General features: G+C 36.1%; 1 non-coding gene across 1 annotated transcript; it reads right to left on the minus strand.

Annotated features, from left to right (window-relative positions):
* Window positions 1-24,563: 24,563 nt before the first annotated feature.
* LOC131481614 (U5 spliceosomal RNA) lies at window positions 24,564-24,677 on the minus strand. The gene has a single exon (XR_009246445.1). It is a non-coding gene; the product is annotated as a U5 spliceosomal RNA (small nuclear RNA).
* Window positions 24,678-26,062: the final 1,385 nt, after the last annotated feature.

Raw genomic sequence — 26,062 nt, forward strand, 5'->3', positions numbered from 1 at the left:
TTTGAATCTTAGAAAGAAACTTAGGCTTCTAGCAGGACAGTTTCTGTGATAAAAAAAGTTACAATCTAAAAAAATATTCTACCTTGCTCACTTTTTCCCATCGCTGTTGTTCTAATACATCATTCCATTTTTTAATATTCTATGAGAGTCTAAGGAAGTGGCTGCTATACCAAGTGTCTAGTCAATTAGATTCACTGTCACATGAAGTGAGAAAGTAAATTTTAACAATAATTTAGATACCTAAAATGATTCACCAGTACACAAAATTGCTAGTTCATTATTCATGAATTATGTGACTTAGAGCTGAACCTAAGATGAAAGTGTTTCTGGTAAAGAGGTTGAGCTAAAAAGATTTTGGGGCATGGAATAATTTCATAAAGTGTGATTTCTACAGTCAGGAAGTGGCATTGATTACTTGATAAAATTAGTTGAATAAATCTTATTCTGTTTCTCAAATTATATTTGTTAGATCATAGGAAATAAAATTATTGGAAAGATGAAGTAAATTGTAGTCTATTTAATAGCTACAATATGTAAAGTAAGGAACTTGTCTGTGTCCCTTATGGGAGTATCAGTCTGATCTCTTTCGGGATTTTGATGGGACAGATATGGGACAGATACTTCTAGGTTACTTAAGTGATATGTATAGGTATCTATAATAGGATTTTAAAAATATTTCAAATTGTTCAGAATGCTCAGTGTGTGCATATATACATATATATAAATTTATACTTTTATCTAGGTTTAAGAAGAATATATATATTCATATATATATATGACTTTCCCCATGATAAATGTTTATATTCATAGGGAATCATTTCCCCCTTCTTCTTTCCTATGTCTACCTCCTAGTATCTGTTCCCAAGTTTTTGCAATGGGATTGTCATTCATTTCAATGTTGCAGGCTCTCTTCTCTTCTCTTCTCTTCTCTTCTCTTCTCTTCTTCCTTCCTTCCTTCCTTCCTTCCTTCCTTCCTTCCTTCCTTCCTTCCTTCCTTCGGATGTATTTTATTTTAATCTGAAAGAGTTACAGTAGAGAGAAGACGAGATAGAGAGTCATCTTCCATCTTCTAGTTCACTTCCCAAATGGCTGCAATGGCTGAAGCTGAATGGATCCAATTTTAGCCAGGAAATCCCCTCGGTTCTCCCATGTGGCTGTAGGGTTCCAAGGACTTGGCCATCTTCTGCTGTTTTCCCAGGGCATAGGCAAAGAGCTGAATCAGAAATAGAGGTGTGTATGTGTGTGTGCATGTGTGCGTGGATGTGTGTGTGTTCTGTGTATTGTTGCATATCATGATAATTATCTGTTGGGTCCATTTTGCTGCAAACAGCAAGATTTTATTATTTTTTTTATGACTTAGTGATATATTTCAGAATAAATACATCTCATTTTGTTAATCCATTCATCCTAGTGGTCATCTTCCTTTTCCCCCATGTCTCAGCTCCTGAGAATTTTGCTGCTCTAAACATGGGTTTCCTGGTACCTTTCTCATATGAAGATTTTATTTTGTTTGGGTATATTCCCAGGAGTTTAATGGTTGGATGAAATCCTAGTTCTATTTTCAGCTGTCTTAGTGTCCTCATACTGATTTACATAATGGTTGCACTAATTTACATTCCTACCAACAGTGGACTGAGAAGCTTTCTCCCATGTCCTTGCCAACAGTGGTTGTTGATGTCCCTGTTTGGGCATTCTCGCCGGAGTTATGTGGAACCTCCTTGTGTTTTATTTGTATTTTCCTGACTGCTAGAGACTCTGAGTGTTTTCTCATGTGTCTGTTTGTCTTTTCAATTTTAATGCTTGAAAAAAAATCCATTCATGTCCTTTGCACAGTTCTCAGGTTACTTGTTATCATTTCTGGAGCTGTTTGTAAATCTGAGGTGTTCTCCCATTCTGTTGGCTGTCTCTTCACATTGCTGACTGTTTCCCTTCTAGCAAAGTCTTTTTTTTTAAAATGTGATATAATTTCCTTAGCTTATTTTTGTGTGCTTTTGAGGTTTTCTCACAGAAGTCTTTTCCTGTGCCTGTGCTTTGCAGGAATGTTCCTGATGTTTTCCTCTAGTAATTTGATGGGTGTGAAGTTGTAGGTTTAGATCCTTCATCCATTTAGAGTTTATTTTTGTATTTGGTAGAATGTAGGCTATCTTGTTTCTTCTGCAAAAGTATATTCAACTCTCCCTTCCCTTTAGAGACTCTTCTTTCTCTCTGGGCTCATTTCAGTACACTTGTGAAACATTAGCTGGTTATATGTGCGGATTCACGTCTGGTGTTTCCATTCTATTTCCCTGATCTCCAGGTCGATTTTTGTGCCCCTCCCAGACAGTTTTGATGACTGCTGACCCATATAGTACAGCTTGAAATCTGATATTGTGACACCTGAGGCTTTGTTTTTATTGCTTAAGATTGCTTCAGCTACCCAAATTCTCATGCATTTCCATATGGATTTTAGCATTAGTTTTTCTAGCTCTAAGGAGAATATTTTTGCAATTTTGATTGGAATCACAGCAAACTTGTAGGTTACTTTCAGCAATGTGCACATTTTGAGGATGTTGATGCTACTCATCTGCAAACGTGTCAGGTTTCTTTGAATTGAATATCTTTGTACTTTTCATTGTAGAGATCCCTCACATCCTTGGTTAGGTTTATTTCAAGCTCTTTGAGAATTTTTTTTAAGCACTGTTGTAAATGGGGCTCCTTTCGCAAGCACTTTCTTAGCCATGGAAATTTTTATGTAGGCCATTGACCATTGATCTATGTCTATTGATTTTGTAACCTATGGCCTTGCCAAACTCTCACACGAGTTCCAATAGTGTCTTAATTGAGACTTTTGGTTCCAATGTATAGAAAATTACATCATCCACATGAAATTCTTTCAACTTTAGTCGCTATCAATGTGTGATTTGTAGCATTTAATGTATTTGCATAAATACTTGTTCCTCAGTATAGGGAAATGAATACAAATTTTTTTTGGTAAAGATTTGTTTATTTTTATTGGAAAGTCATATATACAGAGAGGAAGATCTTCCATCTGATGATTCACACCCCAAGTGGCCAAAATGGCTGGAGCTGTGCCAATCCGAAGTCAGGAGCCAGGAGCCTCCTCTGAGTCATCTGCATGGGTTCAGGGTCCCAAGACTTGAGCCATCCTCTACCACTTTCCCAGGCCACAGACAGGGAGCTGGATGGGAGGCAAGACTATTGGGATTCGAACTGGCGCCCAAATGGGATCCCAGTGCTTGCAAGGCAAGAACTTTAGCCACTAGGCTACCATGCTGGGCCTCATGAATATGGATCTTAAGTTTCATTAAGCTCTGCATTCACAATCAGATAAGATTTCTGTATTGCGCTACCTATTAATATTTTTAAACTGTGGAAAACCAATCAATGATGCCCAGTATTTATTTCTCCATCTATTAATAAGTGGTAATAGATGTTTGGTGCTATAGTATATATCTCTGAAATTCTAACTGCATTCATTTCTTGGTTCATTCTTTCATTTGTGTTCTTACTCAATTTCTTCATTTATGTTACATTTGGGAAATATCCCTGGTATTCTACAACATGTATTTACATATTCCATTCTACTGTATGTTTCAACCACTTACAGCACTATCTAAGTTTATTCTCTTCATTCATAAATATTCAATAGATATCCAAAACATTTCTGCCATCCTTTCTGTTGTGGATTATATATATATGTGTGTATATATATATAAAATTACAAATATATACAAACAATATGTATTATAAATATAAACAATATAAATATATATAAATATATAATTATATAATATTTATACATAAACCCTTTTCATATTTAGAATTCAAAATTTATAAATGTGCTGACTGATGTCTTGTGATGGATTCATTATGCTGATGAGCTCTTCCAGCATTTTTTTTTCTTAGATTTTTCAATGGGAAGTAGAAATACAAAATTAGCAAATGTGTACATGTGTGCTTTTGTTTTATGTGTAATAGACTGTATATGGAAGACTATTGTAAAATACTGATTTTTAATTTCTGTGACCTCAAATATCCATTATACATTTTCAAATCTGCATTAATCTCTTAGGACGTACATGAATTAATTCAGATTATAGCAATAAAATAAAAATCCAGTGTATTGGTTGAGCACGGTAATTTTCTGCCTGCCAGTGCTAGCATCCTATATGGTTGCGCCAGCTCTGATCTAACTCCCTACCTTTGCACTGGGAAAGGATTGGAGGATGATCCAAGTGCTTGGGCTCTTGCACACATGTTGGAGTCCTGGAAGAAGCTCTTGGTACCTGGCTTCTGATTGGCTCAAAATTGACTCTAGCCATTTTGATAATTTAGGAAGTAAATCAGCAGATGGAAGAGCTCTTTCTGTCTCTCCCTCCCTCCCTCCCTCTTTTTCATCTTTGTAAATAGGTCTTTCAAATGAAAATTAATCTTTTAAAATAGAAATAAACTTCTCAGTTAAAATAACTTTTAGTGTATTTTTACTGTCAGTGAGCCCATCCTTAATTTGTTTGGCATTTTTTCTTTTCAAGCCATGATAATTTTGCTCATCCCTTTATTTGATAATCATTATGTAAAATAAACGTAGAAAGAAAATGGAGCATCTTTTCTAACCGTAAAGCTGTGTCTATGCAGTTTTTGATTATACAGTACTTTGCAATATAATTCCCACCTAGCAGTGATTTAATGGATTGAAAAATAATGAGATGCTTATCTCCCCTTTCCCATTTTGTGAATGTATTAGTACACACATTATGTAAGTTGTTGAATATGGTGATTCCCTGGAAAAGTGCTAAACAAGGTCATATCAGAATGCAGATGAGGTCATAAACTTTTAAGACACTCAATAAAGCAATTAATGTATCAGCAGCATGTGCTATTAAGCAGTAATGTAATGATGCCACTGGTCACACCAGGGTCATCTGAGTGTGTGCAGGGAGCTGGGCTTGAAAGGCATTCCATGTGGATGCTGAAGAAAATGCTGTTGCTCAGTGTTCGAACCATTAAAGCTGTTTTTATCTTTCAGTAACTCTTTCAAATAAATGAATACTTTAAAAGAATATAATTCTATTTGTTCAGTGTTTCTGCTAGGGTTTTTCCTTTAAGCATAACAACTCAGCAAAATCTTTGCATCTTGAGGCGAAGAAGCATCTCATAAATCAGGGAATACTCATTAGAAACAACAGGACACTGTTTTCCTACCTTACTTAACACACAGTTTTAATGTAAGCAAGTATGTATGGAAAATAAAAAAGAGAACTTGAGATAAGCTCTTGTCTATGGTATGATTATATTACCATGTCCGTTTCAAAGAGGACAATGAAGATTAGTTTACAGCTTTTTAAAAAATGTATATATGCGTGAAAAAACATATAGGAGGCCCCAGAAATATGACTGTTGGCTTACTGCTGATATACTCAACTTTACTTCTAGTAATCAAGTGAACAAAAACCACATACAATTTATAGACTCAAATTGAAAAGGTGAAGTTATACAAACTTCAGTCATGGCACGATAAGAAATTCTATTCCTTTTCATTGTCACTTTCTCGTTCACCTTTCCGTTTTCCAAGGATGTATCTGCGGTTTGGTTCCGCTCATGGCAGCAGAAGTCCAGCCAAAGTTCCTGCAACCATTAAGTACAAGTCGCAGGCCTCTGTGTTGTTGCGTCAATGTATCCACTAGTTTATCCTGGAAAAATTGCTTGTGTCTATGGAATGCTGTGTCTGAATTGGTTTTGGTAAGGTTATGTACCTTTATGTCAACCAACTGCTGCACAAGGAAAATGAATATTCAAATTGATAAAATAGCCAGTAGTCCCATTTGCAACCATAGGTGTAGCCATCTTTTCTGAACTCTGATTATGTGTGGCATACAAAAATGTCAAATCATTTAATGTATCATGTAAGCAACAAGAACTTCATTCATAAGAAGGAGGAAATAAGGAAATACTTTTGTTTTTTATTAAATTAAAGCAATTTGCCTCATGCGTAGATTATTTCTATATGCTTCAATAATCCTGTAAAGAAAAAAGCAATGATAATAATTATATCTTATTTCTTAGTAATATTTTCATAAATTAGTAAGGATTATATTTTCAAAATTTGTATGCATTAAATATTCTTAGCATTTAGTATCTCAATATTGTTAAAGATATATTAAAATTTCCACTAGATTATGTTATAAAGTAATATGAAAAATATGCATTTGTTAAAATAATAATTTATTTTAATCGGAAAGTAACAGCTACAGAGAGGCAGAGCCAGAGACATCTTTGATCCACTGGTTCACTGCCCAAATGGCTGCCACTGCCAGAGCTAAATGAATGCTATGCGAGAGGCAGCAGCTACCCCTGAGGATTCCAAACCAGTGCTGGAGTCCAGGCGCTCTGCGGCTTTCGCAGGCCGCCAGCCAGGAGCTGGGTCAGAAGTGAGCAGCTGGCACGTGAGCCAGTGCGCCTGTGTGACGCCAGGCCCTGCTGCAGACGTAAGATTCATTACTTGGGTTTGCCACTTCGTTGGTCCCAGAAACTTTTTTTTCATATATATGAATTCTATAAAACCGGGCAGGCAATTATTTTATGTTCAATGCATCTCAAAAGTTCTGATTTTATGGTTGTGTTGATTAGGAGATCTAAAACTTAGCTTGATGCCACAAGCCTTATTAACTGACCTGGAAATTCATTTGAACTCCTTTTGATATGCAGTTTAGAACACCAAAACATTGTGACAATGCAGAAAATTGTCCCTTCCTTCTTACCTCACATTTTTCTTAAGATCATAACAAAGAAATGAACACTATATAGACTGTACGTCACATTTAAGTGTTACAATGTAAAAGCATATAAATAAAGCAAAGTAAATAGATGTAAGCTAACATCTATGTGTTAAGGAGGCAAACAAAGACTTTCTGATAAAAGTGAAACTTGGACAGAGACCAGAAATGAGGAAGAAGCAGGCCAAGAAGTCCTGGGCTCCTGGAAAGGGGTCTTTGAGAGCACTAGTAGAAACGTTGATGTTTAGGGGAACACATGAATGCAGTGTGACAGTGAGCTGGAAGACACGATGATCAGTGAAAAAAAGGCAGACATGGAAAAGCAAATACTGCTAACGATACACCAGCACAGCATGTTGGTTCCTAGAAGGCTGGCAGGGTGAGAGGGTAGAAGGAAGTTATATTGCCAAGAGAGTGTAATATAGGAGTAGTTTGTTGTGGAAAAAAAAAAAAGGAAAGCACAGTAAGATTTTAATTAAAGAGGAAATGGGTGTATTGGTACACTTTTACTACTACCATGCCGGCCTAAAATGTTAAAGAGTAAGAATTCAAAAGCGTACTGTAGAAAGAAGCAAGGAGTCAGAGTTGGAGAAAGAAAAGCTGAGAAATGGCGGGACCGGACTGTGGCAGACTCCAAAGCAGGAGTGTGTGCAGGCTTTAGATTTTCCTGAAGGGAAGCTATTGTAAACTCACAAGCAGAAAAATGAAAAAGATAAGGCATATTTGTGAATGGTATCTGGGCTGCTAAACAAAAAGTAGGCTTCAGAGGCAGCACTTCATGTTTTATACTTCAAATCATCCTTAGAATTTGTTGTATTTGTGACTCTTTTAGCAAGCGCCTGAACTCATTTTGTTCCAGATTCCGTATATTTTTATGAATTACCATGTAATCATCAGTTGTTTCCAATACGTTAAAACAAACTCATGATTCAAACAGGATTTTTTTAACTGAGAAGCCAAAAGTGACTGGAAGTAAGCATGCTAGTAACAGTCCAATGGAGCATCCTGTATGTTGGCCAGGTGCAGTAACTCATGTGACAGGTGAGATGTAACAGGTGCAGTAACTCATGTTGTTGCAGTGAGTCAGGGAGCACGGAGCGCATGTGCCCGTTTAACACCGAAGCCTGAGTTGCATTCATGAGGTGGTCTGGTCTGTCTGTGTGCCTTTTTGCCTTTGCTATACAACTAGGACCTGAATAAGAGTGAAAGCACATTGACCAACAATAGTGCAGATCTAACTAACTAACAAAGAAAATAACATGTCATGTTCGTTGTAGTTGTGTGTTTCTTTATTTGACAAGCATAGTAGCAATCAGGAAGTGGAGCACAGTCAAATACATATACAGAGAGAGAGACTGAGAGTGAATCTTTCATCCACTAATTCATTACCCTAATGCCCATGATGGTACCATGAATATGTCCCACCTGCTCTCCCACATGGCTGCTTTCACCATCTTCCACTGTTTTCCTAGGCGAAGTAGCAAGGAACTGGATCAAAGTGGACTCTTCAGGATGCGCCTCATACTCTAGTATGGGTTGCTGGTGTCACAGGGTTGCTTAATCAGCTATACAAAATACCAACACCATCAGTAAGAATTTACTTTTTCAAAACATATTAATAAAAGATCAGAAGAGCCTTCCCAAGTGCCTTTATGGGCAGCACTTTAAAATTATGTTGGGCCTGGTGCAGTAACCTAGTGACTAAATCCTTGCCTTGCACGCACAGGGATCCCGTATGTGTACTGGTTTGTGTCCTGGGTTCCACTTCACTTTCAGTTCCCTGTTGTGGTACGGGAAAGCAGTAGAGGATGGGCCCAAGCTTTGGGACCCTGGTTCCTGGCTCTTGGCTTCGGATCAGCTCTGGCCATTGTGGTCACTTCAGGAGTGAACCAGCAGATAGAAGATCTCTTCGTCTCTTTTTCTCTGTAAATCTGACTCTCCAATGAAAATAATTAAATCTTAAAAATTGCATTAATCAATGAGACATGTAGAATGTAGCACATGTTTAAAATAGATTCTTTATGGCAAAACGCATGGAGCTCACTTTAAGCATTATATAATGCCTGATTATGATGGAATAAATACAGCTTATAAAATGGCATGAAACCAGCATATGTGTTTTTACACAATTTTTGTTTATTATGTTGTAGAGTTAAACTCAAGTTTCCTTGATGTTAACTACATTAAAAAAAGATTTTGCCATGAACTTTGTTTTTTGACATCCCACCATCCACACAGGAGGTCAGAATAGAGTCTCGGGTTCCAGGTTTTATCCTGTCCCTGCCCTAGTTATTGCAGCTATTTGAGAAATCAACAAATAAAAGATCTGTGTGAGTGTGTGTGTGTTCCTTTCTAAGATAAATCTTAAAAAATATGTCTTAAGGAAGAAGTCATTTTAGTTAGGAGGAAAGATCATTTCATATATATATATATGTTAGCATTGCCTTGGCCATTTTGTGGGCAATAGACTTGGGCTGTCCAAATGGGAAAGTGTGTGTCGTGTGTGTGTGTGTGTGTGAAAGAGAGGGGGGAGGGGGAGAGAATTGAGAATCTGGTGACGTCAGTCACTGTTGATGGAATAGATGATGGTAATGAGAGGGAGGGAGATTTTAAAATTGCCTTGAGTTTGTGATCAGGATCAACTGTACTCTCAGAGACATGATTTATGAAATAGGTTAATGGAAACCTTAAAAATACAAGAAATAGAGAAGAGAAAAAGAGAATTTACAGTTAGTGTTTGTATGATATGACCATGCTAGTGGTATTCAAAGCACTGAGAATGCAATGTAGTCATCTTAAGGGGAAAAATAATAAAAATAGTCCTTGAAGATGAGCCATCTGTCAACAGTGAAATAGAGAAAAAGGTGATAGAAGCATAGAAGTAGTTCATCAGCAAACGGTGGAGTGAGCAAAACAAGAGTGAGGAAACGGGAAGAAAGGAATGACGTAGAGCAATTCAAGTTTATTATGGCAGTTATGGAAAATGAGCACCGAAAAACATGCATGGAATACGCGTGTAGGTTGTAGGTCGTCTTAGAAATATGGCTTTTGTTGTAAGGAAGAACATATTTTTTTTTTAGCGTGATTGGGAAAAGAAAGGTCTAATTTTGAAGGGACTGCATAGTTGATTGTTTTTTAAAGTGAGTGACACTACAGAACTCTTTCGTATATGTAAAACTGCATTGAATAGAAACTCAAGATTTAGAGAAAATGTCTTTGAGAAAGCATCGGATGTATAGATGTAATCGCCTCTGTGACATAAATGCTTCTCTCAGCTTTTAGTAGAGAACTGTTACCATTGTTGTGTATGATTTCTGCTTCCTAAATCACTCACACACACGAGCATTTCAAAAACTTCATGAAAACTCATTTTAAAATGAAAAAAATTAATATTTGTGCTAATTTTGTTGAAACATGAATGGTTTTTTCATACTTTGTATTTTCTTTAAACTCTGAAAGCTTCAAGTATATAGCTTCAACGTTTATTTAGAAAAGTAAAGATAACTAGATTTTATATTTTCATCTTGATATACACATACACATGGCTTTATAGCAGAATGTTCTTAGATTAAAATAAGAAAAGGAAAACAGTGTCTGAGCCAAAAACCTATAATTTAAACACGCCAACGGAAGAACGCTTGATAAATTTATTTTCTAATTCTATTTAAAAACTACAGTTGGAACATATGTTGATATTTCATTTTAAAATCGATAAACAAAAATATCTCTACAACTAACTTTGAAACACAATATAGTATGCTATGTAAATTTCTCTTTTTCTTGTTATTATGCATAGTTTGCAATATATTTTAAGATAGGTAATCCTGAATAAGGTAAAATCTATGCTTTTCTTTTAGCAAATTTTGATTGAGATAATTTCCCCCAAATATGTCCTACGATATATATTAAAATAATCATTTAAATGAGCTATTATATTTCCTTACCTGAATACAGTTTTCTTCTCTCATTGCTACTGATGGTAAGGATAAAGAGAATCATCAAATTAATAATTAATATTACATGAACACATATGTTAATTACATGCATCGGGCATCTAAAACATCATTCTTATTTTTGGTTACTTAATCTTGTATATGTTTTAATGAAAACCTTGGATAATTGTAGAGTTTTATTCATGCTATGAGAGGCCTTTATAGTTATATAAATAATATAGTAACTGTGACAAAATATTTATTTGCTGTGCCTTTAGCTACTGTTATTAATCTATCTGGTTTACAGGATTTCTTCAAAGAATGAAATTTGCCCTTGAAATCAGGATTTACTAACTGCATCATGGCAGTTTTTGTAGCAAATGTGATGCCATAGGGTAATTCCAGTGAGGTGATCAGATTTCACCAGACACACTATTTCCCTGCACTCCTTTCTGGTTAAAGCTGGGCTGCTGGTGGCAGTGATGCTGCTATTAGAATGATCTGACGTATTCTGGAGAGATACCTTCTGCTCAGTTATGGCTCAAGCTGGAGCCTGCTATGACAGTTGTCAACAGTGCTGTTTTTGATGTCTCCCAGTTGTGTTCCATTTAGAATAAGTACTTAAAGAGACACCTGCTAGGAAAATCAGGATAGAGAAACTGCATGATTCTGGCAAACATATGGAACCAATAATATCCCTTTCCTACCTTGGGCAATAAGTTAATAAAGCCTTTAAGACAACAGAATCTTAAGCAGTCATCGTTTTTGTTGCTGATGAGAAGTAGGGATATGGATACCAGCATCAAAACTTTCTTTTTGGGCCTACAGCTGGGATCTGGGCATTGCTACATGTTCCTGCTGCTATGCCTCTCCAGCCATATGCTGCCGTTTATAGCTCAGCCTTATGAAGCTGGCATAAAGTCTGTCACCATTGTACTCTTCCACCCTGAACGGCAGAGTTTTGTATTCCTATGAAAATTAAACACTTGATCTTCCAAATACTCTGAAAACGTTAATACATATCATCCAAAAGAGTAATATGCTACTTATTGATTATTATTAGGAGAAGTATAGAAATCTTTGAAATTTATTAATAGAATAAGAAATAAAATGACACAATTCAAATCTATTCTAACTCTAGATTTCTGGTAAATAAGGAGAGTCACTGAAACATGGCATATTAGTAGGTATTTGGATCACTAATTTCCAACAAAGTGAACTAATTTCATGATTTTGACTGTATTCCCACAGATTATACAATGAAAATGTGATGATGCCGATTATGGTGGTCCAATCAAAATAAAATAAAATATCTTATCTTCCCCGAAACAGATTTGTACTTCATTTTTCTGTTATTTGATTGTAGTAATGGATTAGATAATAATAATAATGGACTAGAATATATATATCTAGTCCATTTCAAATCCATTTCATATGAAATGGACTAGATTTAGGTCACACAAACAAAAAATCTCAGCTTCTATTTGGCTTTCTTACTTGTGAGAACATTAACTTAAAGGAGTTGCCCCAAACCTAGCACTGTCTTCTTTGCCTAAGTATTGACTCATATTGTTCACATTGATTTTAAGTATACTTGCACTGAAACAGCTGCCACCCTCAGAAAACATTATACATGAGGATAAGTTGTGAAGTTGGTGTGTTTTCACACGTGAATCTACATTTTATGCATGAAAAATAATTATCTTACAAGAAAAATTCAGGTGCTGAAAAATCCCTTAGTGAAAGTGAATTTTAGGAAAAACTTTATGTAGTCCTCATCGAATCTTAGTGGATACAGAAGTGACTGTTGAGTGGTTCTCTCTCTGTTTCATTTTTTTGTCCTCTGTTGCATCTACGCTTCTTTATCATTGCTTTAAATAAAAATGTTCAGCAGAGTGTAAATTTCTTCGAACTTCTCAGAAAATGTTCCCAATGTCCTCAGTTGTAGTTATTCCATATCATCAAAGTGGTTACAGACATGCACTTTTAATAATTTTAAGACCTGGGTCTCCCACACAGGTGCAAGGTTGCAAGGCTTTGGGTCATCTTCTATTGCTTTCCCAGGCCACAAGCAGAGAGCTAGAAAGAAAGTGGAGCTGCTGGGATTTAAACCAGCACCCATATGGGATCCTGGTGCTTACAAGGCAAGGATTTAGCTACTGAACATTGTGATGGGCCTTTACAGCCATGCACTTTAATAACTTACCTCACTAGCTAGATGCACATGGAGAAGATATTGTATTTACACTTTTCTTACTTTTACGTTTACAATGGAAGTACTAATACCCCTCTGCTGGAATGGTTTTCATATTCAGTAACAGCGTCTACAAAGTAGTATGGGTGGGGAACACAGTCAGTGTTAACGCAATCCTTTTCACCAGTTGTTATTGATACACTAACAAAAAATTTGTTAAGATAATTTAACTTTATAAGGAAGTGTCTTGTCCTTCCTAAAATGACTCATATTGATCTCTCTCTACATGAGAACATTTCAAATGTTGAGAATATCTCTAATTTTTGTAATTCAATTATTGAAGATTCTTTGTTTAATCTTCCTATTGCATATGCTACCCATCCCCATCTGTTTACTCTAATATCAACTAGAATAGGCAAGACTATCTTATAGGAATTCATCATGCTGGTTCACTGTGAAGAGATGAGTTTTTAAACAGAAATTCTAAACCAAAAACCTTTTATTCATTTAGTAAAATGATTAATATGTTAAAATAAACAGTGGAGCCAAAGCTTAAGCAACTCAAACATCAGACAGGCTTTGATTAGTGTCATATCTATTACGTGTTTAAAACTGTCTTATTTAAACCAGGATATGTCAAAACACTGCCACGGAAAAGGTGAATAGTTCACCTTGCACTGCCTGTTCAGTTGCTGGTGATTAAACTCAGTATAAAACTTAACTTCCATCCTAAAAAGCATATGTCGTAAAACTCTGTGTGCTCAATTTATGATTTGCCAATGGCTTTTGTTTCTAAATTGTGTGGTTAAGGTCAATTACTAGATGCAAACACAGTGTTTTACTGTGAAAACAATGTGTTTAACACATACAGTGCATAGGCTGGCCCACAAATCATTCATCCCATATCAAGAAGTAGTGCTATAGGGTATTACTAATACACAGTAATGACAAGAAAAAAATGCTTTCACCTGTTTACAATAGACCAAGGTTGTCTCACCCTCAACTCTGGACTCTGATGTTTGCAGTTCTCAGTTTGTTATTTAGTCCAGTTTCTGCTGAGACAAGCCTCCCTCACCTTGCGTCTCTAACAGAATGTTCAAAGTTGCAGGTCCTGGGATGACTTGGAGCTATAAGGTTGTAGCTAAAGAGGGAGTATGATAATGGGTTGAAAAAGGAAACCAGGGCTGAGATTTTACTTACTATATTCTCTTACTGCCACGCCTCTCTTTTGTTAACCCCTAAGTGGGGTGCCTACTTTCCGGGGCCAGTAATAATGATATAATATAGGAACATGCTTATGTGAATCTCATTGTTCCTTAAAGATTAATAAACATGTTAATTGTGACTTACTGTATCTTGCTCTCATTACTAGGGGCATTGTGGTCATGACTCACAAAGCTGGGTGTTGTGACACAAGGGGCACTACAATATGGAAGGAGAGGCAGAGATCACCCTAATCAAACAGCTGTTGCACTATAATTTATCATGATCCTGTTTCCACATGCCTGTTAACCTAAAATTTATAATACACAATTATAGTTCATCTTAAGCAACCTTTTTAATTTTCAAATAGTCTACAAAATGTTACATAAATAAAGGCAAACGAACATCAGGAAAATAATCTCTCTGCTCTTAGAAAACGTTTTGTTATTTTTTTTTTAAGATTTTTTTTTTAATTTGAAAGAGTTATAGGCAAGAAGAGAGTAAGTAAGAGAGAGAATCTCCCATCCACTTGTCTACTCTCCAAATGATGGCAATAGCCAGGGCTGGGCTAGGAACAAAGCTGGGGAGTCTGGGGCTTCATCCAGCTCTCTCACACAGGTGGCACAGGCCCAAGCTATTCAGTCATCTTCGGCTGCTTTCTCAGGCCATTAGCAGAAGAGGAAAAGCCATCTTCTGCTACTTTCTTGGGCCATTAGCAGGAAATGAAACAGCCAGTACATGAACCAGCACCCATATTGAACACTGGTGTTGCAGGCAGCGGCTTTACAGCTACAAAGACAGCCCTTAGAAAGTTTCACGATAGATATGCTTTTCATAAAAGAAGTGATGACCTATCTGACCCAGTAAGTGATGGAAAAATTAATAGCATAAACAAAATTCAGATGTTGTGATATCTCTCTTTTATGACTGGCAAATTTTAACCTATTTGTACTATGATATGATATGATATGATGAGTTAGCTAACATTGAAAATACATGGATGTAATTAAAATTGAATAAATAGTTCCATGTAGCAGGTTCAATTTTACATTCTATTTTAAAAATATTTTGTTTTATTTTTTAAGCTTTTTTTTTAAAGTTTTATTTTTAGTGATGTTGTTCCACGGTTCAGGAATTTCCACTTCTGTTCCCCTTCTCCCTCTCTCCACACTGTTTTCTCTCATAGCATTACAAAAATATAGTTCTTCAGCAATAGTCAGAAGTTCATCATGCCAGTGTTGGTATTGACAGTTGTTGAAAATCCAGCACCCTATCATCAGCATATATTGAATACTTTCCTTGGGAGTCCTCCTTTTATTCTGGAGTAGAGATGCATACTGCAACGCATCTTCACTTCTCAGTATGCGAGGCTCCATTTCACAGTTGCTGCAGGTGAACATATGTATATACTAGTTACCTAGATATCTGTTTTTCATGTAATTTATCAAAATACTTTAGACTAACATTCCCTCACCTCCTTTTATTCAATATTAATATTTCTTCCTTATTTTCCACTAGTCTACTTGCTGACTAGTGGAGAAGCCACAGCCAAGAGCTGTGAACTGCATCCATGCCTACTGTCTGGGTAAAGCACCTCAAATGATGGGGCCATCCTCTTCTGCTTCTGAGAGGTGCACATGAGCACAATGCTGGAAATGAAGGCAAGGCTGTGATCTGAGTGTGCCAATGGGGGATTTCATCACTGTATCGAACACCCACCCCAGTGATTTCATTTGTTGCATGGTAATGTGAATCTGTTAACTTGTGTGTTTGTATGTTAGCAAAATATTTTGCTTAATCTCCCTGTAATTAGTGTGGAATATTAGAACTAAGATTAGGAAATAGAGTTAAGGCTATTTTGATAAGTGTTTTAACTATTAATAAATGTCCTCATTTTTAACAGTATTAAATTAAGTGAAGGTTAAATACCTAAACACAACTTATACACATATTAATTATATTAAAATTATGCTGAATGATTTAATGCTGTTTTATGACATAGCACATTGGTAATAATATCTGGATGCTTTAACTGTAATATCAGAAAGATGGATTATGAAAATGTGAAGGAAAAAACATCTTTTATGTCTTTTAACTACCAACAAAGTCCTTTAGAATCTCAGAAATACTATTTGTTTAAGATCTCTTGGCTCTATTATTTGAAGAAAACCCTTCTTCCCATTTCATTACTCATATTTTGTTTCTGTTCTTCGTCAGGGCAAACACATGTTCAAGGACACATCTGAAGGAGGGAATTTATGGTCTGCCTGTTCCAGTATGCATTAGATTTGCAGTCATTGAATAGATTAGTTTAGCAATTAAAAGAGACACCATATAAACCTTACACAAGCATATAATGATGCCAGGAGGCAGTAATGGCCTTGGGAGAATATAAATCAAATAATCAGAATAAGATTATATTGTGGTTCATCTTCAAAAATGCAAGAGAGAAAGCATTAACTTTTCCATGCATTCATCCTTGATCTTATTTAATGTTTTTTGAGAAGTCAGGAAAATTTGGTTTTAAGAAAGGGATTTTTTTAGGGACAAATCAGTAAACATTATTCTGAAGGTTTCGGTTTGATTCTGTTTATATTCATTTGCATATTATGGATTAATGTTTACATAATATGACCACTGTTATTTCTAGTTAGTCCATGGGTGATTACACATATGAATAACACAATCCTGTATTCTTTGTGATACACATTATTGCAATCTATGAATGTATTCTGACAGTCCACTGTGCTGACAGAGAATCATGCTACAGTGTTAGACGGGCAACTCACAGTATTATGCTGCCATTTGAAAGGCAAAGGATTCTGAAAACACACATACAATCTGTGCAAATATCTTTACATATACAGTGCTTTGATTAAAATCCAAGGTGTAGCGTGAACACAGATCTGGACAACATGGCTTCCTCTGATCAATATCTACGATTGAAATAATTGCGCAGTGTTCTGTGTAGATAAACGGGTCAAACCAGGAGACTGACTAGGTGGTGATTCTAGCATCGATCATTAGTCAACATTTGAGAATGTGATATGGGCATGCTTATTTTGTTGTTAGTTTTTATATAAATAGAGATCCTCATAGATTATTATCATAATGAAGAATGTGAATGGATGTGAAATCACATAAAGTTCATTGCAAAGAATACTGTTGTTGCCCTCTGGAATGTTGGGATTAGTCTCTTGAGCTGGAGGTGACCCAGGGTGAGAATTTAGGAGAGGAAAGTAGGACATGTCTGAGAAACAGGGCTAAGTCTTTTTAGTACCTTCATTTTTTCTTAAGGGTTGCCAAAGAAATGACTCATGTACTTGTTATTCTTAGTGTGGGTTTACATCATACTACACATTTCAGCAAATAATTTTCCAGATTCTTCTGCAGTGAGAATTGTGTGAGAATAATCATCATCAAAGTGTGCCTAGTTGTTTCATTTAGATTTCCAGAAATGTTAATCAGGATTTCTAATCAATCTGGTACTTCTCCATATCAGAGACAGTGTATTTTCCCTTTGTAACATGATGCAAAGAAATTCGCTTCTTGTTTTTCATCATTCAGAGTACATGTTTTACAATTCCAGAAGATTAAAGAGGTATTTTCATTTAGAATAGTATCTTGAACACATTTTATTTATTTATTAGAATGCTAAAAATTAGTATTTTTACTCTCCTGCTTGATTATCTTATATTTCAGGGTATAAAAGATAAGTATCATCTATATTTTTAAGCTGCAAAGATCCAGTTCTTGAAGGAAATCTGTGTCATTTGGTATCAGGCAGGTCTTGGGTGGTAAGGTCTCAGTAGGAATTCTACATATGACTTTGTCGAAGAAAGCAATATTAACATATTTTATTTCTTTCTAGAATTGGGATAGTATATTGAATATAAATTTTCAAATACATGTGATGTATGTAGGATTTCTAAAGTATTAATAATATTTGGATTTTCTCAAGAATTTCCTGGAGTGATATTTTGAGATATTGTCCCTATTTTTGTTTTGGTCATTTTGATGTAGAAAATCTTGAGCAATAGAAGCAATACACATTAAGCGACATGAAATAAAGTTATCCACTCAAAAACAAGAAACAACTAGAAGAACCAAGGACAAAGCAGTCATGCTTTGACAACATCTCGTCTTAAAGACTTAGGAACTCTTAGTGAATTATAAGTGGAAGGTGAGTCATCCTGTGATGAGAATGCCAAGAAAAGCTAATGGAGTCTTGGACATCATTAATAGAAGATACTGTACAAAGCCATGGGGGGTAATTACTATAGTCCTCCACACTCACCGGAACAGTTGGAAGAGAAAGTAATGTTTTGGACATTTCATTTATGAGATGTTGTAAAATTAGAAGAGGACAAAGAAATGCCTGGAAATGAGGCTACATAAGGACAATTGGTTTGCCAAATATTACAGTCACTTGTGAGTATTTAAAAGGCTGTCTCACAGAAAAAAAAAATCTTTCCTTAAACTTTTTTGATAAAATTTAAGATTAGTGGAAGTTACATAAGCAGGTAAATTTGCATCTAATATAAGCAGTTACTTTTTTCTAACTGCACTGTTGAAATTGGAATGTTTTCCCATATGAGTTGATAAATTACTTGCCAATGGAAGTGTTAAAGCAGAGGCTGAATTCCCTCTCGTTAGATCTGGGTAAGGGGAGGCTCCTGCATTTTACAAACATGGACTGAGTATGTGATAGGTACCAGATTTAAGAAAGTGGTAAACAGTGACCTGTCAATGGCACACATGAAAAAATAGCACCACATTCTACAACACAACTACAGGCCACCTACCCTAACCAAAATTTTTTTAGATTAATTAATTCTTGATGTTAAAATACTTTGTTGAGTTTCATTTTTTATTCTACGTAATGCTTATTATGGAAAAAATAGTCCTTGCATTTGTATGACTTGAGAATACTTTCTAATGTTATTAGGGTTATTATTGTGTTTATGTGTGACTCTAGATACCCCTGTTATTTATAAAATTTATATTAGTCTGTCAATATTTGAATTACAAGGCACAAAGTAGTATTGTCTTTGAAAACTGCTGCAGTGCTGGAAATATTCTATGTCTAGATGACTACTATAGCTACACCTAGTTTCTGAGCATTTAAAATATGGATAATGTAAGGTTTGTGATGTGCTGGTTAAGGCGCCACCTGTGACTCTGGCCTCCCATGTAGGTAGCTGTTCACATCCGGGCTATTCCACTTTTGAACTGTGTCCCGGCTGATGTGCTTGGGAAATTGGTAAAAGATAGGCTAAGTGCTTGAATCTCTGAAATCCAAAGAGGAAGCAGAGTTCCAGGTTCCTGGTTATGACCTGGCTCTGTTCCATTTTTTGCAGTCTGTGTCTCCCCCTCTTTCTGTAACTCTGCATTTCAAGCCAATAAGTGACTATTAAATATAAAGTAAAATTAACTAGTGTGGTTAAGACATAAATTGTTTTAAGTTTTCTGAAAGTTTCAGGAATTCTCATCTAAATAGCCATGTATATAGCAGCAGTATTGGACCATGCCACTTTAAGTACCTGATACCATTTTATAACAAATAATTGTCCCAGACCTGATGTGGTTGCATAGAAGCTAGAGTCCTCACCTTGCACACTCGGGATCCCATATGGGCACCACTCTTCCCATCCAGCTCCTTGCTTGTGTCCTGGGAAAGCAGGCAAGGATGATCCAACACCTTGGGACCCTGCACCCACATGGGAGATCTGGAAGAGTCTCCTGGCTCCTGCCTTCAGATCTGCTCAGCTTTCGCTGTTACTGACACTTGGGGAGTGAATCATCGATCGAAAGATCTTCCTCTCTGTCTCTCCTCTCCTTATATTTGAGTTAACAATAACAATAAAATAAATCTTAACAAATAAGAAGTGTCTTTCTCACACATTCTAGGAAGATGGAAGATTTCTCTGCTCTTCCGCCCCATTACGGAATAACATAGGGTATTAAAAGTATATTAGGTTTTACAGTTCTTTGATGTAGATCATAAGCAGTCTGACTCACACTGATTGTTGGTAAACTGATTTGTAAAAATAAATAAAGAAGTGTCCTGACCAATAAGTAAGCATATGCATAAACAGCTAAAACAATAATGTATTTATATTAGCATGCATATTTCCATAGATACTATGATTTTAGTTCATACTTGTCACTGCAATGATTTGGCTTTAACCGATGTTAAAAGAGTATAGTAACTATGGGCTTTCAGCATGACTTTGCATTTTGTTTCTTTTAAATACTTACTCTATTTATTAGAAAGGCAGTGTTATAGAGAGGGAGGGAAAGAGGGTGAGAGGATCTTAGGGAAGAAAAGAGAGGAAGAGAAACAGAGAGGAGAGAGAGAGGAGAGATGGAGAGATGGAGAGACATCTTCATCCTGGTTATCTCTTCCCCAGTTGACTGAAACAGCTGGGGCTGGCCCAGATTGCAGCCAGGAACCTGAAGCTCCATCCAGGTCTCCCATAAGGTAGAAGGACACAAGAACTCCAGCAACTTTCTAATGTTTTCCTTATTACATTACCAGAGAGCTGGATAGTAAGAAGAAAAACTGGAACTTAAATTGATACTCAATAGTGGTTTAACCGGATAAGCCCAGCTGCCTTTCTGCTTTTAAGCCCAGACATGGTCTTCCTGCCTGATTTCATTTTTTCTTACATTGGTCTCAAGATTTGAAGTTTGGCTTTGTTAGCTTAATTTATTCATGCATTTGAAAGTCAGCCTGTACACCACTTCTAGCTGATCAGTTTGTCTTTGTGCCATTACCTCTGATTAGCTCACATTTCCTGACTGTGCTATTGACAAATTCGTACATGTGACTGGTCTTACCTCTGCAGTAAGTAATCAAGTGAATATGCCACTCCTTTTATGAACAGTGTTATATTTTCATGGTCCAGCAGCAGTAGACACCAGGAACTAGAATTTTGTCCTGTAAAGGCAGATTTTAAAAGCCATCTAATAGAATTATTGAACTTTAGAGCACTAATAATTATTTGAATCTTTCTGCTAATTCGTAGTGAAATTGTTTGTAGTCTCTCTTCTACTCTTTTGTGAAAACTTATCTGAATGTTTTCTAGTAACTGATTCTACTTTCCGAGGATATTATTAATGACCTCCTCTGAGTGAGAATCCTTACAGAGAACACAGTGACATACTGAAGAACTGATAAGCCTCCACTTAATTATTTTAAAGTTCTGAATTTGTATCATTCACACTTTCTGATTGTTTCTTAAGCAGATCAGTAGCTCATTTTCCACAGAAGTATTTTTGACATGTTGTGTGGTCCTTGCAATGACTTAAAATCAGTGAGGTAGGGGGAGCAATCGCTTCTATCACTATCTACTAAACAGAAAATCAAAGGTGAGGAAACGACGGGACTTTTCTAATGTGTATATTCAGTGGCACAGATGGGAGATGAACCACGCCTTCTCTTATTTAAAGCTCTTAGTACTCACTTCAAGAGCTAAAAAGTGCGATGTGAGTACTGTGTACCTTTATCTAAAACGGTGGCATGCAGTTTAGCTTTTTTTAAAGAAATTTAAAATATGTATTAATAATGAGAGAAACTTCAGAATTATTCAGATGACTTAAATTCAGTCAATAGAAGTACAAATCATTCTGACCTTGAATTTCTGGCTTCCCCTTTCAATTTATAAACTTCAGTACTTTTCTGTATCTTTGTAGATATACACAACTGACCCATGGTACTCATGAAGGATTTGTCCCATTACCATTTTCTACAGACAGGACAATCTGGGAATGCTGTAGTCTTCTACATAAAATATATGTGCATGCTCTAGTGTACTTTAAATCAGCTCTTGGTCTTGTATAATGCCTAATGCAAATTAAATGGCGTATGAATACTTGTGTTGTTCAGAGACGAACACGAAGGAGAAAAAAAGCTGCTCATGTTATTTTTGAATAATTTTAAATTTGTGGTTGATTTTTTTCCCCAGGAATGCAGAATCTATAGATAAGGAGGGCCAATCATATATCTAAACTATGTTCGATAAGAATTTATACATGGAGTCGCAGTTTTTCCCCGTGTTAATATAGCAGCTGTAGCTAGCATAAAAACCATCATAATTTATTGTATTAACATGGTAATGATGTTATCACCTTTGCTACATTATTAGGGTATAATGAGTTGCTGTTATTAAAAATAATCAGCATTCATACACAATATGATTAATAAATTATGGAACCTTCTGCAATTGATTAATAATCAATTTCTGATTTAAGGTGCAAGTGCCCAGAGGGGCACAAAACAAATGGAATAATTTAATGTCAGTATGAGAAATACAGATTTGTAAAGGTCACGGTTGGAATGTTTGACTGAGCAGGTTGCTTTTTGGGGGATATGGAGGAGGCTGCAAAAACTTGATGAGTGTAATCTGGAAGACATCCTAAGCATATGGAGTGGTGAGAAAAAGTAGCACAGAAATGCTGGTGAGGAAAGATAGAAATTGGATAAATCAAGGGAAAAGCCTAGGGGTGAGAAATGCCTGAAGGAAAGAAATGTGAACAGATGTCGAGATGGCCATCGTGTTTTTGAAATTATGTGATTATTTTCTGTGTGCTTTTTAAAAACATAGGCTCCTTCCATTGTTTAATGAAGAGCTAAACTAGATAGAATGGTTAGAGTAGGCTTTAAATGAAGCATTTTCCAGTTTAGCTCATTGAGTAAAGCAAAATTTAGCATTAAGAATGTCCAGTGGTGGATGAGCTGGCACATTTTCATGTGTTGCAAAGCATCATAATGATTATAGTGTGTTTTATTTTGCTCCTGAAAATAGGGATATTTTATGATGTCTAAAGTATTTCAAATGCTTCATTCCTTCAATTTTAAAGAAACAATTTGAAAAATACTTTCAAATTCACATTAGCTTGTTGGTTATTCTAACCCATTCTCCAATGTTTCTGTAAATGCAAGAATACAAATTGATTAATTTTAGACATACTTGATGATTTTCAGGAAGATACTTGGTAGATAAGGCTGAATGCTTTTGAGTTTACATGTGTCTCATATCTCCTGCTTTAAATATTCACCGTTAAATAAACTTGAACACCCACTTTTATTTCAAAGCAATTTTTATATATGGATACTTGGTCTAGATAATTGAAGGAATATTTTCAGAATAGTATAGGAACTGTAATTCCGAAGTTAGACATAAAAATTGCCAGAAAAGGACACAAGATGTTATGAGGAACCGTTTATTAAATAAAGGTTTGTTACAATCCTGAAAGATTTTTTAAAAATAAATTTTGCCCAGAAACCATTGCAGATATGGCTGAACTATATGATTTGGGGCATAATTAGAAAAAGCCATAAAAGACACACAGTAGGTTTCTGTTGCCTTGGAGTGGTCATGTTAGAGAGCTGAAGTAGGGAACTTGAGATTGGCTCAATGGATCAAGACAGGGGAACACACTAGGTCTGGCTCAGCAGCTACAGTTGCTGTTTACCTAACAATGCTGAAATATGTAAGTACCACAACGCTTATGATTTATGTGTGTGTGTGTGTGTGTGTGTATTCACTAATACCATTAAATCCTTTCTGTATATTTTTTATTGCTATGGCTAACCTGGCTTTAAAGAAGCAATATATAAACAACCAGAAACAGAAAGAAAAGCCCCATTCCTCACTAATCTTTTAGAGGTGTCAGCATTGCTTTCTTCGAAGTGGTATAGAAAGATTTTGTTACATATGCATTTAATGCTTGTTCTGTTGTCAGTAGCAGTATTTATTTTACTTCTGGTTTTCTGAATGTAAATCACAGCTGAATGTAAACTATGTATTCATTTTTTCTGAAGTTGTAGAACTTACAAATTATCTATGGAATAGATAATGTTTTATCTTTTTATGTCAGGAAAATATTCATAGAGTTGCTAGTAACATTAGCATTCATATCATTTCAGTACAATGTTTTATGTCACGCACAGTGTGGACACAAAATTCCTAACTATCTAGCATGTTTTAACTCTGCATACCAAAATGATAGCAGATGTTACTAAAAAATGCTTAATATAAAGGAACACACAGAATTCACAGAATCATTTGATATTCAGTTAGCACATTGAACTTCTGTGTCTTGTTTGATGATTCATTACATTATATATATATTTTTATATCTTATAAGAATAATGAATATTTTCACTTTTTGCTTGATGATTCTGCCCCATCTCTGTCATCTTTGCCCAACAATATGTTTATAAGACTGTGAATATTGTATCGTATCATCTCTACATTAGTAGAAAACAGTGGGGACAGATAATAGGGAAGACATAAACAAAATTTGTTTGCTACAGTTAGCGTGTTAGCATGTATATAAATCACTAAGATTTTTGAGTAGTGATTTTTTTCTCTTTAATTAGATTTCTGTTAGATTTAAAACCATCTCCTGAATACTCACTTATGAGAAGGCAGGGAAATAAACAGTAAATACAAAATGCTGGAGAACTGCTCCAATAGGTCCAGTTAGAATGAAAGGGATTCTTCTCCACGGAAATCTTTAGTAAAAGGCGAAAGATTTATACGATCTGAAGAGAAACAAGAGTATTGAATGAAAGGGATTCTTATGACATTTATTCCTTCAAAAAAGGAGACTCCTCATTCCACAATAATCCAAAGTTTGATTTTTTTTGCTGGTGCAGCACAGATCCGAAGCCAGGAGCCAGGGACCTCCTCCAGGTCTCCCACGTGGATGCAGGGTTCCAAGGCTTTGGGCCATCCTCAACTGCTTTCCAAGGCCACAAGCAGGGAGCTGGATGGGAAGTGGAGCTGCCAGGATTAGAACCGGCGACCATATGGGATCTGGGCGCATTCAGTGCAAGGAGTTTAGCCACTAGGCCACGGCACTGGGCCCAGTAGTTTATTTTTTTAAGAGAAAGAAGGAGAGAGAGAAAGAGAGAAAGAGGTCTTCCATTCACTGGTTTACTCTCCAAATGGCCACAACTGTGGTGATCTAAATCCAGGAGCCAGTAACCTCTTTTGGTCTCCTATACGGATGCAGGACCCCAAGGATGTGAAGCATCCCCTTCTGATTTACCAGACCATAAGCAGAGAGCTGGATCAGATATTCAACAGTCAGAATATGAACTGGTACACGTATGGGATGCCAGTCACATCAAGTGGAGAATTAACTTGCTATGACACTGTGCTGAAAAGCAAGTGATAATTTAAGACTTAGCTTAATAAGAGTTGCATTTTGTATAAATGTCAACATTGTGACACAGAGTTTCATTCCTGCTTGTGATGCCAGCCTCCAAAATTTCTTTCTCACTTCAATTCCTGGCTTCTTTGCATCCAGTCCAGCAGTACAGAATGGCCCAAGTAGTTGGTTCCCTGTCTCCCACATGTGAGATGAGGAGTAAGTTTCTTGCTCCTGGCTTCAGATTGGACCAGCTCACTTAGAGACCATTTGGGGAATGAACCAAAGGATAGAATGTAATATAAATACTTTTTTTCCATCTTTCTTCTCCCCTGATACTGACTTTCAAGAAATTAAAGACACACACATATGTACACATATAAAACATGTCGCATATACATGTATATACACGTGTATACATACATACATACATGCGTGTGTTTATATGATTTACTTACATTTATGTGAAGGGCAGAGTTATACAAGAGGGGAAACACAGAGAGCAGTCTTCCTTCAGTGGTTCACCCCACACTTGGTTGTAAGAGTGAGGCTGTGCCAGGCCAAAGCCAGGATCCGGGAGCTTGTTCCAGGTCTCCTGTGTGGATACACTTAGACCATCCTGTGCTGCTTTTGCAGGCACATCAGCAGAAAGGTGGATCAGAAGTGGAGCAGCCCAGATTCAAAGCAGTGCCTCTAGGGAATATCATCATGAATGTGGTGGTTTAACTGTTTATGCCACAACACCATTCCCAAAAATAAGTATGTTTCATAGAAGAATAAAAAAAAAAAAACCA

The sequence above is a fragment of the Ochotona princeps genome, chromosome 12, assembly GCF_030435755.1.
Source record: "Ochotona princeps isolate mOchPri1 chromosome 12, mOchPri1.hap1, whole genome shotgun sequence".
Classification (NCBI taxonomy): domain Eukaryota; kingdom Metazoa; phylum Chordata; class Mammalia; order Lagomorpha; family Ochotonidae; genus Ochotona; species Ochotona princeps.